At 56.4% G+C, this 15,138-nt stretch overlaps 1 long non-coding RNA gene across 2 annotated transcripts; it reads left to right on the plus strand.

Annotated features, from left to right (window-relative positions):
• The first annotated feature begins 8,226 nt into the window (after positions 1-8,226).
• LOC121063350 lies at positions 8,227-11,922 on the plus strand. 2 transcript variants are annotated; one of them, XR_005815952.1, is made up of 5 exons: positions 8,227-8,370; positions 8,593-8,688; positions 8,746-8,817; positions 8,951-11,242; positions 11,299-11,922. It is a non-coding gene; the product is annotated as an uncharacterized LOC121063350 (long non-coding RNA). The 2 variants fall into 2 exon arrangements; XR_005815953.1 differs by lacking the exons at positions 8,227-8,370; positions 8,593-8,688; positions 8,746-8,817 and having other exon boundaries at positions 8,870-8,982; positions 9,013-11,242.
• Positions 11,923-15,138: the final 3,216 nt, after the last annotated feature.

Consider the following 15,138-nt stretch of genomic DNA (forward strand, 5'->3'; position numbering starts at 1 on the left):
ATAGCCCCAAACCCCACGGAAGTAGCCCCAAACCCATGAAAGTAGCCCCAAACCCCATGGAAATAGCCCCAAACCCCATGGAAATAGCCCCAAACCCCACGGAAGTAGCCCCAAACCCATGAAAGTAGCCCCAAACCCCACGGAATAGCCCCAAACGCATAAAAGTAGCCCCAAACCCCACGGAAATAGCCCCAAACCCATGAAAGTAGCCCCAAACCCCATGGAAATAGCCCCAAACCCCACGGAAGTAGCCCCAAACCCATGAAAGTAGCCCCAAACCCCACGGAAGTAGCCCCAAACCCATGAAAGTAGCCCCAAACCCCATGGAAATAGCCCCAAACCCCACGGAAGTAGCCCCAAACCCATGAAAGTAGCCCCAAACCCCACGGAAGTAGCCCCAAACCCCACGGAAATAGCCCCAAACCCCACGGAATAGCCCCAAACCCATGAAAGTAGCCCCAAACCCCATGGAAATAGCCCCAAACCCCATGGAAATAGCCCCAAACCCCACGGAAGTAGCCCCAAACCCATGAAAGTAGCCCCAAACCCCACGGAAATAGCCCCAAACCCCACGGAAGTAGCCCCAAACCCCATGGAAATAGCCCCAAACTCCACGGAAATAGCCCCAAACCCCACGGAAGTAGCCCCAAACCCCATGGAAATAGCCCCAAACCCCACGGAATAGCCCCAAACCCCACGGAAATAGCCCCAAACCCCACGGAAGTAGCCCCAAACCCCACGGAAGTAGCCCCAAACCCCACGGAAGTAGCCCCAAACCCCACGGAAATAGCCCCAAACGCATAAAAGTAGCCCCAAACCCCACGGAAATAGCCCCAAACCCATGAAAGTAGCCCCAAACCCCATGGAAATAGCCCCAAACCCCACGGAAGTAGCCCCAAACCCATGAAAGTAGCCCCAAACCCCATGAAAGTAGCCCCAAACCCCATGGAAATAGCCCCAAACCCCACGGAAGTAGCCCCAAACCCATGAAAGTAGCCCCAAACCCCATGGAAATAGCCCCAAACCCCACGGAATAGCCCCAAACGCATAAAAGTAGCCCCAAACCCCACGGAAATAGCCCCAAACCCATGAAAGTAGCCCCAAACCCCATGGAAATAGCCCCAAACCCCACGGAAGTAGCCCCAAACCCCATGGAAATAGCCCCAAACCCATGGAAGTAGCCCCAAACCCCATGGAAGTAGCCCCAAACCCCATGGAAGTAGCCCCAAACCCCACGGAAGTAGCCCCAAACCCACGGAAGTAGCCCCAAACCCCACGGAAGTAGCCCCAAACCCCACGGAAGTAGCCCCAAACCCCATGGAAATAGCCCCAAACCCCACGGAATAGCCCCAAACGCATAAAAGTAGCCCCAAACCCCACGGAAATAGCCCCAAACCCATGAAAGTAGCCCCAAACCCCATGGAAATAGCCCCAAACCCCACGGAAGTAGCCCCAAACCCATGAAAGTAGCCCCAAACCCCATGGAAATAGCCCCAAACCCATGAAAGTAGCCCCAAACCCCATGGAAATAGCCCCCAAACCCACCGGAATAGCCCCAAACGCATAAAAGTAGCCCCAAACCCCACGGAAATAGCCCCAAACCCATGAAAGTAGCCCCAAACCCCATGGAAATAGCCCCAAACCCCACGGAAGTAGCCCCAAACCCATGAAAGTAGCCCCAAACCCCACGGAAATAGCCCCAAACCCCACGGAAGTAGCCCCAAACCCCATGAAAGTAGCCCCAAACCCCACGGAAGTAGCCCCAAACCCCACGGAAGTAGCCCCAAACCCCACGGAAATAGCCCCAAACCCCACGGAATAGCCCCAAACCCATGAAAGTAGCCCCAAACCCCATGGAAATAGCCCCAAACCCCATGGAAATAGCCCCAAACCCCATGGAAATAGACCCAAACCCCACGGAAATAGCCCCAAACCCATGAAAGTAGCCCCAAACCCCATGGAAATAGCCCCAAACCCATGGAAGTAGCCCCAAACCCCACAGAAATAGCCCCAAACCCCACGGAAATAGCCCCAAACCCATGAAAGTAGCCCCAAACCCCATGGAAATAGCCCCAAACCCCACGGAAGTAGCCCCAAACCCCATGAAAGTAGCCCCAAACCCCATGAAAGTAGCCCCAAACCCCATGGAAATAGCCCCAAACCCCACGGAATAGCCCCAAACGCATAAAAGTAGCCCCAAACCCCATGGAAATAGCCCCAAACCCATGAAAGTAGCCCCAAACCCCATGGAAATAGCCCCAAACCCCACGGAAGTAGCCCCAAACCCATGAAAGTAGCCCCAAACCCCATGAAAGTAGCCCCAAACCCCATGGAAATAGCCCCAAACCCCATGGAAATAGCCCCAAACCCCATGGAAATAGCCCCAAACCCCCACGGAAGTAGCCCCAAACCCATGAAAGTAGCCCCAAACCCCATGGAAATAGCCCCAAACCCCACGGAATAGCCCCAAACGCATAAAAGTAGCCCCAAACCCCACGGAAATAGCCCCAAACCCATGAAAGTAGCCCCAAACCCCATGGAAATAGCCCCAAACCCCACGGAAGTAGCCCCAAACCCATGAAAGTAGCCCCAAACCCCATGGAAATAGCCCCAAACCCATGAAAGTAGCCCCAAACCCCATGGAAATAGCCCCAAACCCCACGGAATAGCCCCAAACCCATGAAAGTAGCCCCAAACCCCACGGAAATAGCCCCAAACCCATGAAAGTAGCCCCAAACCCCATGGAAATAGCCCCAAACCCCACGGAAGTAGCCCCAAACCCATGAAAGTAGCCCCAAACCCCACGGAAGTAGCCCCAAACCCCACGGAAATAGCCCCCAAACCCCACGGAATAGCCCCAAACCCATGAAAGTAGCCCCAAACCCCATGGAAATAGCCCCAAACCCCATGGAAATAGCCCCAAACCCCATGGAAATAGCCCCAAACCCCACGGAAAGTAGCCCCAAACCCATGAAAGTAGCCCCAACCCCACGGAAATAGCCCCAACCCCACGGAAGTAGCCCCAAACCCCATGGAAATAGCCCCAAACCCCACGGAAGTAGCCCCAAACCCATGAAAGTAGCCCCAAACCCCACGGAAATAGCCCCAAACCCCACGGAAGTAGCCCCAAACCCCATGGAAATAGCCCCAAACCCATGAAAGTAGCCCCAAACCCCATGGAAATAGCCCCAAACCCCACGGAAGTAGCCCCAAACCCCACGGAAGTAGCCCCAAACCCCACGGAAGTAGCCCCAAACCCCACGGAAATAGCCCCAAACCCACGGAATAGCCCCAAACCCATGAAAGTAGCCCCAAACCCCATGGAAATAGCCCCAAACCCCATGGAAATAGCCCCAAACCCCACGGAAGTAGCCCCAAACCCATGAAAGTAGCCCCAAACCCCACGGAAATAGCCCCAAACCCCACGGAAGTAGCCCCAAACCCCATGGAAATAGCCCCAAACCCCACGGAAATAGCCCCAAACCCATGAAAGTAGCCCAAAACCCCATGGAAATAGCCCCAAACCCATGAAAGTAGCCCCAAACCCCATGGAAGTAGCCCCAAACCCCACGGAAGTAGCCCCAAACCCCATGGAAGTAGCCCCAAACCCCATGGAAGTAGCCCCAAACCCATGAAAGTAGCCCCAAACCCCACAGAAATAGCCCCAAACCCCATGGAAACAGCCCAAAACCCATGAAAGAAGCCCCAAACCCCACAGAAATAGCCCCAAACCCCACGGAAGTAGCCCCAAACCCCACGGAAATAGCCCCAAACCCCACGGAAGTAGCCCCAAACCCCATGGAAGTAGCCCAAAACCCATGAAACTAACCCCAAACCCCACAGAAATAGCCCCAAACCCCACAGAAATAGCCCAAAACCGTATAGGACCACCCCAAAACCCTACAGAAATAACCCAAAACTACACAGAAATACCCCAAAACCCCATGGAAATACCCCAAAACCCCACAGAAATACCCCAAAATCGTATAGGACCACCCCAAAACCCCATGGAAATACCCCAAAACCACTCAGAAATACCCCAAAACCATGTAGGACCCCCCCCAAACCACACAAACACCCCAAAACCGTGTAGAATATCCCAAAACCCTACAGAAATACCCCGAAACCACTCAGAAATACCCCAAAACCGTGTAGGACCCCCCAAAACCGTGTAGAATACCCCAAAACCCCATGGAAATACCCAAAACCCTACGGAAATACCCCAAAACCATGTAGGACCCCTCAAAACTGTGTAGAATACCCCAAAACCCCATGGAAATACCCCAAAACCACTCAGAAATACCCCAAAACCATGTAGGACCCCCCAAAACCACACAAACACCCCAAAACCGTGTAGAATACCCCAAAACCCTACGGAAATACCCCAAAACCCTACGGAAATACCCCAAAACCGTGTAGGACCCCCCAAAACCGTGTAGAATACCCCAAAGCCCTATGGAAATACCCCAAAACCACTCAGAAATACCCCAAAACCATGTAGGACCCCCCCAAACCACACAAACACCCCAAAACCGTGTAGAATATCCCAAAACCCTACAGAAATACCCCAAAACCACTCAGAAATACCCCAAACCGTGTAGGACCCCCCAAAACCGTGTAGAATACCCCAAAGCCCTATGGAAATACCCCAAAACCACTCAGAAATACCCCAAAACCATGTAGGACCCCCCCAAACCACACAAACACCCCAAAACCGTGTAGAATACCCCAAAACCCTACGGAAATACCCCAAAACCATGTAGGACCCCTCAAAACTGTGTAGAATACCCCAAAGCCCTATGGAAATACCCCAAAAGCACTCAGAAATACCCCAAAACCATGTAGGACCCCCCCAAACCACACAAACACCCCAAAACCGTGTAGAATACCCCAAAACCCTACGGAAATACCCCAAAACCATGTAGGACCCCTCAAAACTGTGTAGAATACCCCAAAACCCCATGGAAATACCCCAAAAGCACTCAGAAATACCCCAAAACCATGTAGGACCCCCCAAAACCACACAAACACCCCCAAAACCCACCCAGAAACGCCCCAAACCACCCCAAAACCACCCCGGAAAACCCTCAAACCCCCCCAGGCCCACCCCAAAACCACCCCCGCGTTAAATGATCCCAAATAAGCCCAACAACGCGCCACGAACACGCCAGGAACACGCCAAGAACACGCTAAGCACACGCTAGGAACACACTAGGACCACAACTTTTCAACACAAGCCCCTAAATCCCCATAAACCACCCCAAAACCCCCCCAATCTCCCCCAGACCCCTCCCTAACCCCCTGCAGGCCGGCGATCACGCCCAGAACACGCCAAGCACACGCGTGTCGGCCACGAGAACCCCTCCCGATAACAAAATACTGATAAAAAACGATAAAAATTGGCAAGAAAAGAGGAGGGAAACCCCCAAAGAGGGGGGCTGGGGTTGTGGGGGGGGGGTCGGCCGGGGTCTCGGCGGGGTCTGGGCGTGTGCTTGGCGTGTCCTTAGCGTGTCCCCGCCCCTTTTAGGCACGAGCAAGACCCTATAACCCAAAAGAAGACCCCAACACGCTAAAAACACCCTAATAACATGCTAAGACACTAAAAACACGCTAAGACACCCTAATAACATGCTAAGACACGCTAAAACACCCTAATAACATGCTAAGACACGCTAATAACATGCTAAGCACATGCCAGGAACACGCTAGGACCACAATATTTCAACGCAGCCCCCTAAATCCCCATAAACCACCCCAAAACCCCCCCAATCTCCCCCAGACCCCTCCCTAACCCCCTGCAGGCCGGCGATCACGCCGAGAACACGCCAAGCACACGCGTGTCGGCCGCGAGAACCCCTCCCGATAACCAAACACCGAGAAAAAACGATAAAAATTGGCAAGAAAAGAGGAGGGAAACCCCCAAAGAGGGGGGCTGGGGTGTGGGGGGGGGGGTCGGCCGGGGTCTCGGCGGGGTCTGGGCGTGTGCTTGGCGTGTCCTTAGCGTGTCCCCGCCCCTTTTAGGCACGAGCAAGAGCCTATAACCCAAAAGAAGACCCAAACACGCTAAAAACACCCTAATAACATGCTAAGACACTAAAAACACACTAAGACACCCTAATAACATGCTAAGACACACTAATAACATGCTAAGCACATGCTAGGAACACGCTAGGAACACGCTAGGACCACAACATTTCAACACAAGCCCCTAAATCCCCATAAACCACCCCAAAACCCCCCCAATCTCCCCCAGACCCCTCCCTAACCCCCTGCAGGCCGGCGATCACGCCCAGAACACGCCAAGCACACGCGTGTCGGCCACGAGAACCCCTCCCGATAACCAAACACCGAGAAAAAAACGATAAAAATTGGCAAGAAAAGAGGAGGGAAACCCCCAAAGAGGGGGGCTGGGGTGTGTGGGGGGGGTCGGCCGGGGTCTCGGCGGGGTCTGGGCGTGTGCTTGGCGTGTCCTTAGCGTGTCCCCGCCCCTTTTAGGCACGAGCAAGAGCCTATAACCCAAAAGAAGACCCAAACACGCTAAAAACACCCTAATAACATGCTAAGACACTAAAAACACGCTAAAACACCCTAATAACATGCTAAGACACACTAATAACATGCTAAGCACATGCTAGGAACACGCTAGGAACACACTAGGACCACAACTTTTCAACACAGCCCCCTAAATCCCCATAAACCACCCCAAAACCCCCCCAATCTCCCCCAGACCCCTCCCTAACCCCCTGCAGGCCGGCGATCACGCCCAGAACACGCCAAGCACACGCGTGTCGGCCACGAGAACCCCTCCCGATAACCAAACACCGAGAAAAAACGATAAAAATTGGCAAGAAAAGAGGAGGGAAACCCCCAAAGAGGGGGGCTGGGGTGTGGGGGGGGGGTCGGCCGGGGTCTCGGCGGGGTCTGGGCGTGTGCTTGGCGTGTCCTTAGCGTGTCCCCGCCCCTTTTAGGCACGAGCAAGACCCTATAACCCAAAAGAAGACCCAAACACGCTAAAAACACCCTAATAACATGCTAAGACACTAAAAACACGCTAAGACACCCTAATAACATGCTAAGACACGCTAAAACACCCTAATAACACGCTAAGACACGCTAATAACATGCTAAGCACATGCCAGGAACACGCTAGGACCACAATATTTCAACGCAGCCCCCTAAATCCCCATAAACCACCCCAAAACCCCCCCAATCTCCCCCAGACCCCTCCCTAACCCCCTGCAGGCCGGCGATCACGCCCAGAACACGCCAAGCACACGCGTGTCGGCCACGAGAACCCCTCCCGATAACCAAACACCGAGAAAAAACGATAAAAATTGGCAAGAAAAGAGGAGGGAAACCCTCAAAGAGGGGGGCTGGGGGTGGGGGTGGGGGTCGGCCGGGGTCTCGGCGGGGTCTGGGCGTGTGCTTGGCGTGTCCTTAGCGTGTCCCCGCCCCTTTTAGGCATGAGCACGGTGTCGGAGGCGGTGGCGGCGCGTCACTGCGGGCTGCGGGTGCTGGGGCTGTCGCTGATCACCAACGCGGCCCCGCTGCCCCCCGAGGACGGGGGTCCGGCCCCCGAGCCCCCCGCCGGGCACCAGGAGGTGCTGGAGGCCGCCAGCGCCGGCGCCCGGCACCTGCGGGAGCTGCTGGCACGGCTGGCGCCGCGCCTGGACGCCGGGCACGCGTGAGAGGGGAGGGGACGGGAGGGGGAGGACACGCTAAGGGGGGGCGGCGACACGGAGAGGGCACGGGGAGGACACGCTAACGGGGGTGGCGACACGTGGTGACATGGGTAGGACACGCTAAGGGGGGTGGTGACACGGAGAGGACACGCTAAGGGGGGTGGTCACACGGAGAGGACATGCTAAGGGGGTTATAACATGGGTAGGGCACGCTAAGGGTGGTGGTGACATGGGTAGGACACGCTAAGGGGGGTGGTGACACGGAGAGGACACGCTAAGGGGGGTGGTGACACGGAGAGGACATGCTAAGGGGGTTATAACATGGGTAGGGCACGCTAAGGGTGGTGGTGACATGGGTAGGACACGCTAAGGGTGGTTATAACATGGGTAGGGCACGCTAAGGGTGGTGGTGACATGGGTAGGACACACTAAGGGGGGTTATAACATGGGTAGGACACGCTAAGGGTGGTGGTGACACGGAGAGGACACGCTAAGGGTGGTGGTGACATGGGTAGGACACGCTAAGGGGGGTTATAACATGGGTAGGACACACTAAGGGTGGTGGTGACACGGAGAGGACACGCTAAGGGTGGTGGTGACATGGGTAGGACACGCTAAGGCGGCGACACGTGGTGACATGGGTAGGACACGCTAAGGGGGGTTATAACATGGGTAGGACACGCTAAGGGTGGTGGTGACATGGGTAGGACACACTAAGGGTGGTGGTGACACGGGGAGGACACGCTAAGGGGGTGGCAACACATGGTGACATGGGTAGGACACACTGGGGGGGTTATAACATGGGTAGGACACGCTAAGGGGGGTGGTGACACGGAGAGGACACGCTAAGGGGGGTGGTGACATGGGTAGGACACGCTAAGGGGTTATAACATGGGCAGGACACGCTAAGGGGGTGGTGACATGGGTAGGACACGCTAAGGGGGGTTATAACATGGGTAGGACACGCTAAGGGGGGTGGTGACATGGGTAGGACACGCTAAGGGGGGTGGTGACACGGGGAGGACACGCTAAGGGGGTTATGACACGGGTAGGGCGTGGGAAGGGTTGTAACATGGGTAGGACACGCTAAGGGTGACCTTAACATGTATAGGACATGAGAAGGGTGGTGACATGTGTAGGACACGCTAAGGGGGGTTATAACATGCGTAGGGCAGGGTAACGGTTATAACATGGGTAGGACACGCTAAGGGTGGTGGTGACATGGGTAGGACACGCTAAGGGTGGCAACACGTGTAGGACACGCTAAGGGTGACCATAACATGGGTAGGACACGCTAAGGGTGACCATAACATGGGTAGGACACGCTAAGGGTGGTGGTGACACGGGCAGGACACGCTAAGGGTGGCAACAAGATGCGTAAGAACACGCTAAGGACGCTGACGTGCCCACGGCCACGCCAACACGCTAAGGACACGCTAAGGCTGGCAGGACGCTAAGGCTGGCGGCGTGCTAAGAGCTGCAACACGCTAAGGACACGCTAAGGACAACATGCCGCGGATTACAACACGCGTGGGATTACAACACGCTAAGGAGAACGCGCTAGGGATCACAACACGCTAAGGACACGCTAAGGACAGCATGCCGCGGATTACAGCACGCGTGGGATTACAACACGCAAAGGAGAACGCGCTAAGGCTGTCGTGTGCGGGATTACGACACGCTAAGGAGAGCACGCTGGGGATCGCGACACGCTAAGGACACGCTAAGGAGTACGACACGTGTAGGAGAACACGCTAAGGACGACCACATGGTAAGGGCAACGCGCTGTGGGACGGCAACACGCTAAGGACACGGACAGCACGCTAAGGGCCGCGCAACACGCTAAGGACACGGCCCCGCTGCCACTGCATGCTGGGAGGACGGACACATGTCGTTAGCGTGTCGGCCCGTGTCGAGTCGCCGCCGGGCCTGCCCCTGGCCCCTGTTAATCCCGTGTTAATCCCGTGCCGGTGGCCTGTTGCCCCGCGCATGTTAATCCCGTGTTGATTCGCATCTGCCTGCCTTAATCCCGTGCTAATCCCGTGTCGATCGCATGTCGGCCGCGTGTTGGTTGCATGTCAATCCCATGTTCGTTCCCGTGTGCCTGCCCTAACCCCGTGTTAATCCCGTGTTGGCCCTGGGGCTGTCGCGTGTCGTCGGCACGTTAACCCATGTTAATCCCCTGCCCTCCCCCGCCCCATGTCGATAGCATGTTTGTAGCATGTTCGTTACGTGTTGGGACCTCCCCTGGTGCCGTGTTGGTCCCGTGTCACGCGCGTGTCCGTCCCGTGTCCGGTCCGGCTCCATCCCGTGTCAGTCCCGTCTTAATCCCGTGCCATTCCCTTGTTAATCCCGTGTTAATCCCATGTTTTTCCAACCCTACCCTTGTTAATCTGTGTAAATCCCGTGTTGTTCCCATGTAAATCCCATGTTTAAACAGTTTTGCCTGTGTTAATCCGTGTTAATCCCATGTAGAGCGCACTTTGACCCCCGTTTCTGTCCCGTGTCAATCACATGTCAATCCCCTGTTAATCCAGATTCAATCCCGTGTCAATCCCATATCAATCCAGATTCCGCACCCAGTCAATCCCGTGTCAATCCCTTGTTAATCCCGTGTTAATCCAGATTCCACCCCTTGTCAATCCCTTGTTAATCCCATGTTAATCCAGATTCTACCCTGGGTCAATCCCCTGTTAATCCAGATTCAATCCTGTGCCAATCCCATGTCAATCCCATGTTAATCCAGATTCAATCTCGTGTCAATCCCCTGTTAATCCAGATTCAATCCCATGTCAATCCCGTGTCAATTGCATGTGAATCCAGATTCAATCTTGTGTCAATCTCATGTTAATCCAGAATCTGTCCCATTTCAATCCTGTATTAATCCAGATTCCACCCCGTGTCCATCCCGTGTCAATCCCATTTTAATCCAGATTCCACCCTGTGTCAATCCCGTGTCAATCCAGATTCAATCCCGGTTCAATCCCTTGTCAATCCCATATTAATCCAGATTCAATCCACATGTCAATCCCATGTTAATCCAGATTCCACCCCGTGTCAATCCTGATTCTACCCCGTGTCGATCCCATGTTAATCCAGATTCCACCCCATGCCAATCCCGTGTTAATTCAGATTGAATCCCGTGTCAATTCAGATTGAATCCCGTGTCAATCTTGTGTCAGTCCCGTGTCAATCCCGTGTCAATCCAGATTCAATATTGTGTCAATCCCGTGTTAATCCAGATTCAGTCCCGTGTCAATCCCTTGTTAATCCCATGTCAATCCAGATTCCACCGTGAGTCAATCCCATGTCAATCCCGTGTAAATCCTGTGTCAATCCAGATTCCACCCCGTCTCAATCCCATGTCAATCCCATGTTAATCCAGATTCAGTCCCGTGTCAATCCGGGTTCCACAGCATGTCAATCCCGTGTCAATCCCGTGTCAATCCCATGTTAATCCAGATTCCATCCTGTGTCAATCCCATGTCAATCCCATGTTAATCCCATGTTAATCCATATTTAATCCTGTGTCAATCCCATGTTAATCCAGTTTCCACCCCGTGCTAATCCTGTGTCAATCCCATGTTAATCCCATCTCAATCCCATGTTAGTCCAGTGTCTATCCAGATTCCACCCTGTGTCAATCCCCTGTTAATCCAGATTAAATCCCGTGTCAGTCCCATGTTAATCCAGATTCCACCTGTGCTGATCCCGTGCCAATCCCATGTTAATCCAGTGTCAATCCAGATTCAATCCTGTGTCAATCCAGATTCCACCCCGTGTCAATCGCATGTTAATCCAGATTAAATCCCGTGTCAGTCCCATGTTAATCCAGATTCCACCCCGTGCTAATCCCGTGCCAATCCTATGATAATCCCGTGCCAATCCCATGTTAATCCCGTGCCAATCCTGTGTTAATCCCGTGCCAATCCCGTGTTAATCCCGTGTTAATCCCGTGTCTGTCCCGTGCCACCCCCCAGGACCACCCCCCGTGGGACCACCCCCTCATTAACCTCGGGCATTAATCACCCCTCCCCTAATCACCCCCTCGCCCACAATTAACGCCGTGTGCCTAATTAATTAATTACCGCCCCTCCCCCCCCCCCCCCCAATTAATTACCCACGAGCGGCCGGTTACGCGCGAATAGTTAATTAGGTCCGAGACCCCCCCCCCCGGTTAATTAATTGGCGGTAATTAATTAGGAGCAATTAATTAATTAGGAGTAAATAACGAATTAATTAGGAGTCGCTAATTATTAAAGGGCGCGGCGGAAGTGCCAGTATGCAAATGAGGCCGTGGGCGTTAACGAGGGGGCGGGGCTAAGGGCGTGGGCGGCGGGTGCCGGGGCGCGGCTCGTTAACGAAAGCGTTAATTGGCGTGGGGGAGGGGCGGGAGCCGGTCACGTGGTCAGGGCTAATTATAGCCCCGCCCCTCCCCCCTCCCGCCGGGGGCCCTCCTGGGGGGGTTGGGGACGGCGGGGGGGGGGCTATAGGGGCACGGGGGGGGTCCTATAGGGGCACGGGGGGGGTCCTATAGGGGCACAGGGGTCCTATAGGGGCATGCGGGGGTCCTATAGGGGCATGAGGGGGTCCTATAGGGGCACAGGGGTCCTATAGGGTCATGGGGTCCTATAGGGGCATGCGGGGGTCCTATAGGGGCATGAGGGGGTCCTATAGGGGCACAGGGGTCCTATAGGGTCATGGGATCCTATAGGGGCACGGGGTCCTATAGGGGAATGGGGGGGGTCCTATAGGGTCACGAGGGTCCTACAGGGGAATGGGGGGTCCTACAGGGTCATGGGGTCCTATAGGGGAATGGAGGGGTCCTATAGGGGCACGGGGGTCCTATAGGGGCACGGGGGGGTCCTATAGGGGCATGGGGTCCTATAGGGGCATGGGGGGGTCCTATACGGTCACAGGGGTCCTATAGGGGCACGGGGGTCCTATAGGGGAACGGGGGGGTCCTATAGGGTCATGGGGTCTTATAGGGGCATGGGGGGGTCCTATAGGGTCACGAGGGTCCTACAGGGCCGTGTGGGTCCTTTAGGGTCATGGGGTCCTATACGGTCACAGGGGTCCTATACGGTCACAGGGGTCCTATAGGGGCACGGGGGTCCTATAGGGTCATGGGATCCTATAGGGGCATGGGGGGGGTCCTATAGGGGAATGGGGGGGGTCCTATAGCGTCACAGGGGTCCTATAGGGGAACGGGGGGGTCCTATAGGGTCATGGGGGGGTCCTATAGGGGCACAGGGGTCCTATACTGGCATAGGTGTCCTATAGGGGAACGGGGAGGTCTTATAGGGTCATGGGGTTTTATAGGGGAATGGGGGGGTCCTATAGGGTCACGGGGGTCCTATAGGGTCATGGGGGGACTATAGGGCCAGGGGGGTCCTATAAGGTCATGGGGATGTGTGGGTCCTATAGTGGCTGTGGGCCCTATAGGGACATGTGGGTCCTATAGGGTCACAGGGGGGCTATAGGGTCATGAGGACAGGGTGGTCCTATAGGGACATGTGGGTGCTATAGGGCAGTGTGGGTCCCATAGGGGCATGGGGACATGTGGGTCCTATAGGGACGTGTGGGCCCTATAGGGACACTGGGACAGCGGGGTCCTATAGGGCATGTGGGCCCTATAGAGGCATGTGGGTCCTATAGGGGCGTGGGGACAGGGGGGTCCTATAGGGACATGTGGGTGCTATAGGGATGTGGGGGTCCTATAGGGGAATAGGGGACCTATAGGGGCACTGGGACGGGGGTCCTATAGGGGCACGGGGGGGTCCTATAGGGGCATGGGGGGACCTATAGGGGCGTGTGGGTCCCATAGGGGCATGGGGACAAGGGGGTCCTATAGGGACGTGGGGGGGCTATAGGGGCACTGGGACAGGGGGGTCCTATAGGGACTTGTGGGTCCTATAGGGCCGTGTGGGCCCTGTGGGGACATGTGGGTCCTATAGGGCTGCGTGGGTCCTATGGGGCTGTGCGGGTCCTATAGGACTCTGTGGGTCTTATGGGGCCGTGTGTGTCCCATGGGGCTGTGGGTCCTGTGGATCCTATAGGGAGATGTGGAGTCCCATGGGTCCTATAGGGCCGCGTGGGTCCTATAGGGACACGTGGGTCCCGAGGGGCTGTGGGTCCCATGGGTCCTTATAGGGCCATGTGTCCCCTGGCCCCTATGGGGCCGTGTGGGTCCTATGGGGCTGCGGGTCCTATGGGGCTGCGTGGGTCCTATAGGGACAAGTGGGTCCCGTGGGGCTGTGCGGGTCCTATAGGACTGTATGGGTCCTATAGGGTCCCGTGGGTCCCATGGGGCCGTGTGGGTCCTATGGGGCTGTGAGTCCTATAGGGTCGTGTGGGTCCCATGGGACCTATAGGGCTGTGTGGGCCCTATGGGGCCGTGGGACCTATAGGGCCATGTGGGTCCTATAGGGACAAGTGGGTCCCGTGGGTCCTATAGGGCTGCGTGGATCCTATGGGGCTGCATGGATCCTATGGGGCTGTGGGCCCTATAGAGACATGCAGATCCTATAGGGACATGTGGGTCCTGCAGGTCCTATGGGGCTGTGTGGATCCTATAGGGCCATGGGTCCCCCTGGGTCCCACAGGTCCCCCTGGGTCCTATAGGGCCGTGTGTCCCCTATAGGGCTGTGCGTCCCCTATGGATCCTATAGGGGCCCCATAGGGTCCTGTGGGTCCTTATAGGGCCGTGCCCCCCCCCCCCCGGCCCTATAGGGCCCCTATAGACCCCTATAGGGCCCTATAGGCCCCTATAGGCCCCTCGGGGCCCCCCTTTTCGGGTCCCCCCCGTTACGTCACGGCCCCTCCCCCCCCCGTGTGGGTGGGGGGAGGGGCGGGGGGGCTTCCCCCGGGTGGGGGAGGGGCGGCCGGCAAAGGCAAGTGAAGGTGGCGGGGGGGGGGGGGAGGGGGCGGGAAAAAAAGCCCCTAAAAATGCCCCAAAAAAGCCCCGATCGGCCCCAAAACCCCGCCGGGGGGATTCCCCGGGCGTTTTTCTCCCCCCCACCGTGGGTTTTGGGGCCGCCCCCCCCCTTCCTAATTAACGCCCCCCCCTTAATTAACGCCCCCCCCCCCCCAAGGGGACGGGCACAAAATGGCGGCCGGGGGGGAGGGGTCAGAGAGGGGCGGGGTCAAAGGTCGTGACCCCGCCCCCCCAAATTTCGCCCCCCCCCCCCCGCCCCCTCACGGCGTGACCCCAAGATGGCGGAGCCGAGGGAGGAGGGCAGCGAGGTGAGGGGGGATTTGGGGGGAAAAAGAGGGGTTTTGGGAAAGTTGGGGGGTGGGGGTGGGGGAAGAACGGGGGGGGGGGGGGGTGAGGGGTTGGTTTTGGGGGGAAAATGGGGGGTTTTGGGGGAAAAGGGGGGGGGGTTTGGGGAAAAAGTGGGGGTTTGGGGGGGGCACAGGGTGGTTCTGAGGGGAAAATGGGGGATTCTGAGGGGGC

This window comes from Cygnus olor, unplaced genomic scaffold, assembly GCF_009769625.2.
Source record: "Cygnus olor isolate bCygOlo1 unplaced genomic scaffold, bCygOlo1.pri.v2 scaffold_213_ctg1, whole genome shotgun sequence".
NCBI classification, from domain to species: Eukaryota; Metazoa; Chordata; class Aves; order Anseriformes; family Anatidae; genus Cygnus; species Cygnus olor.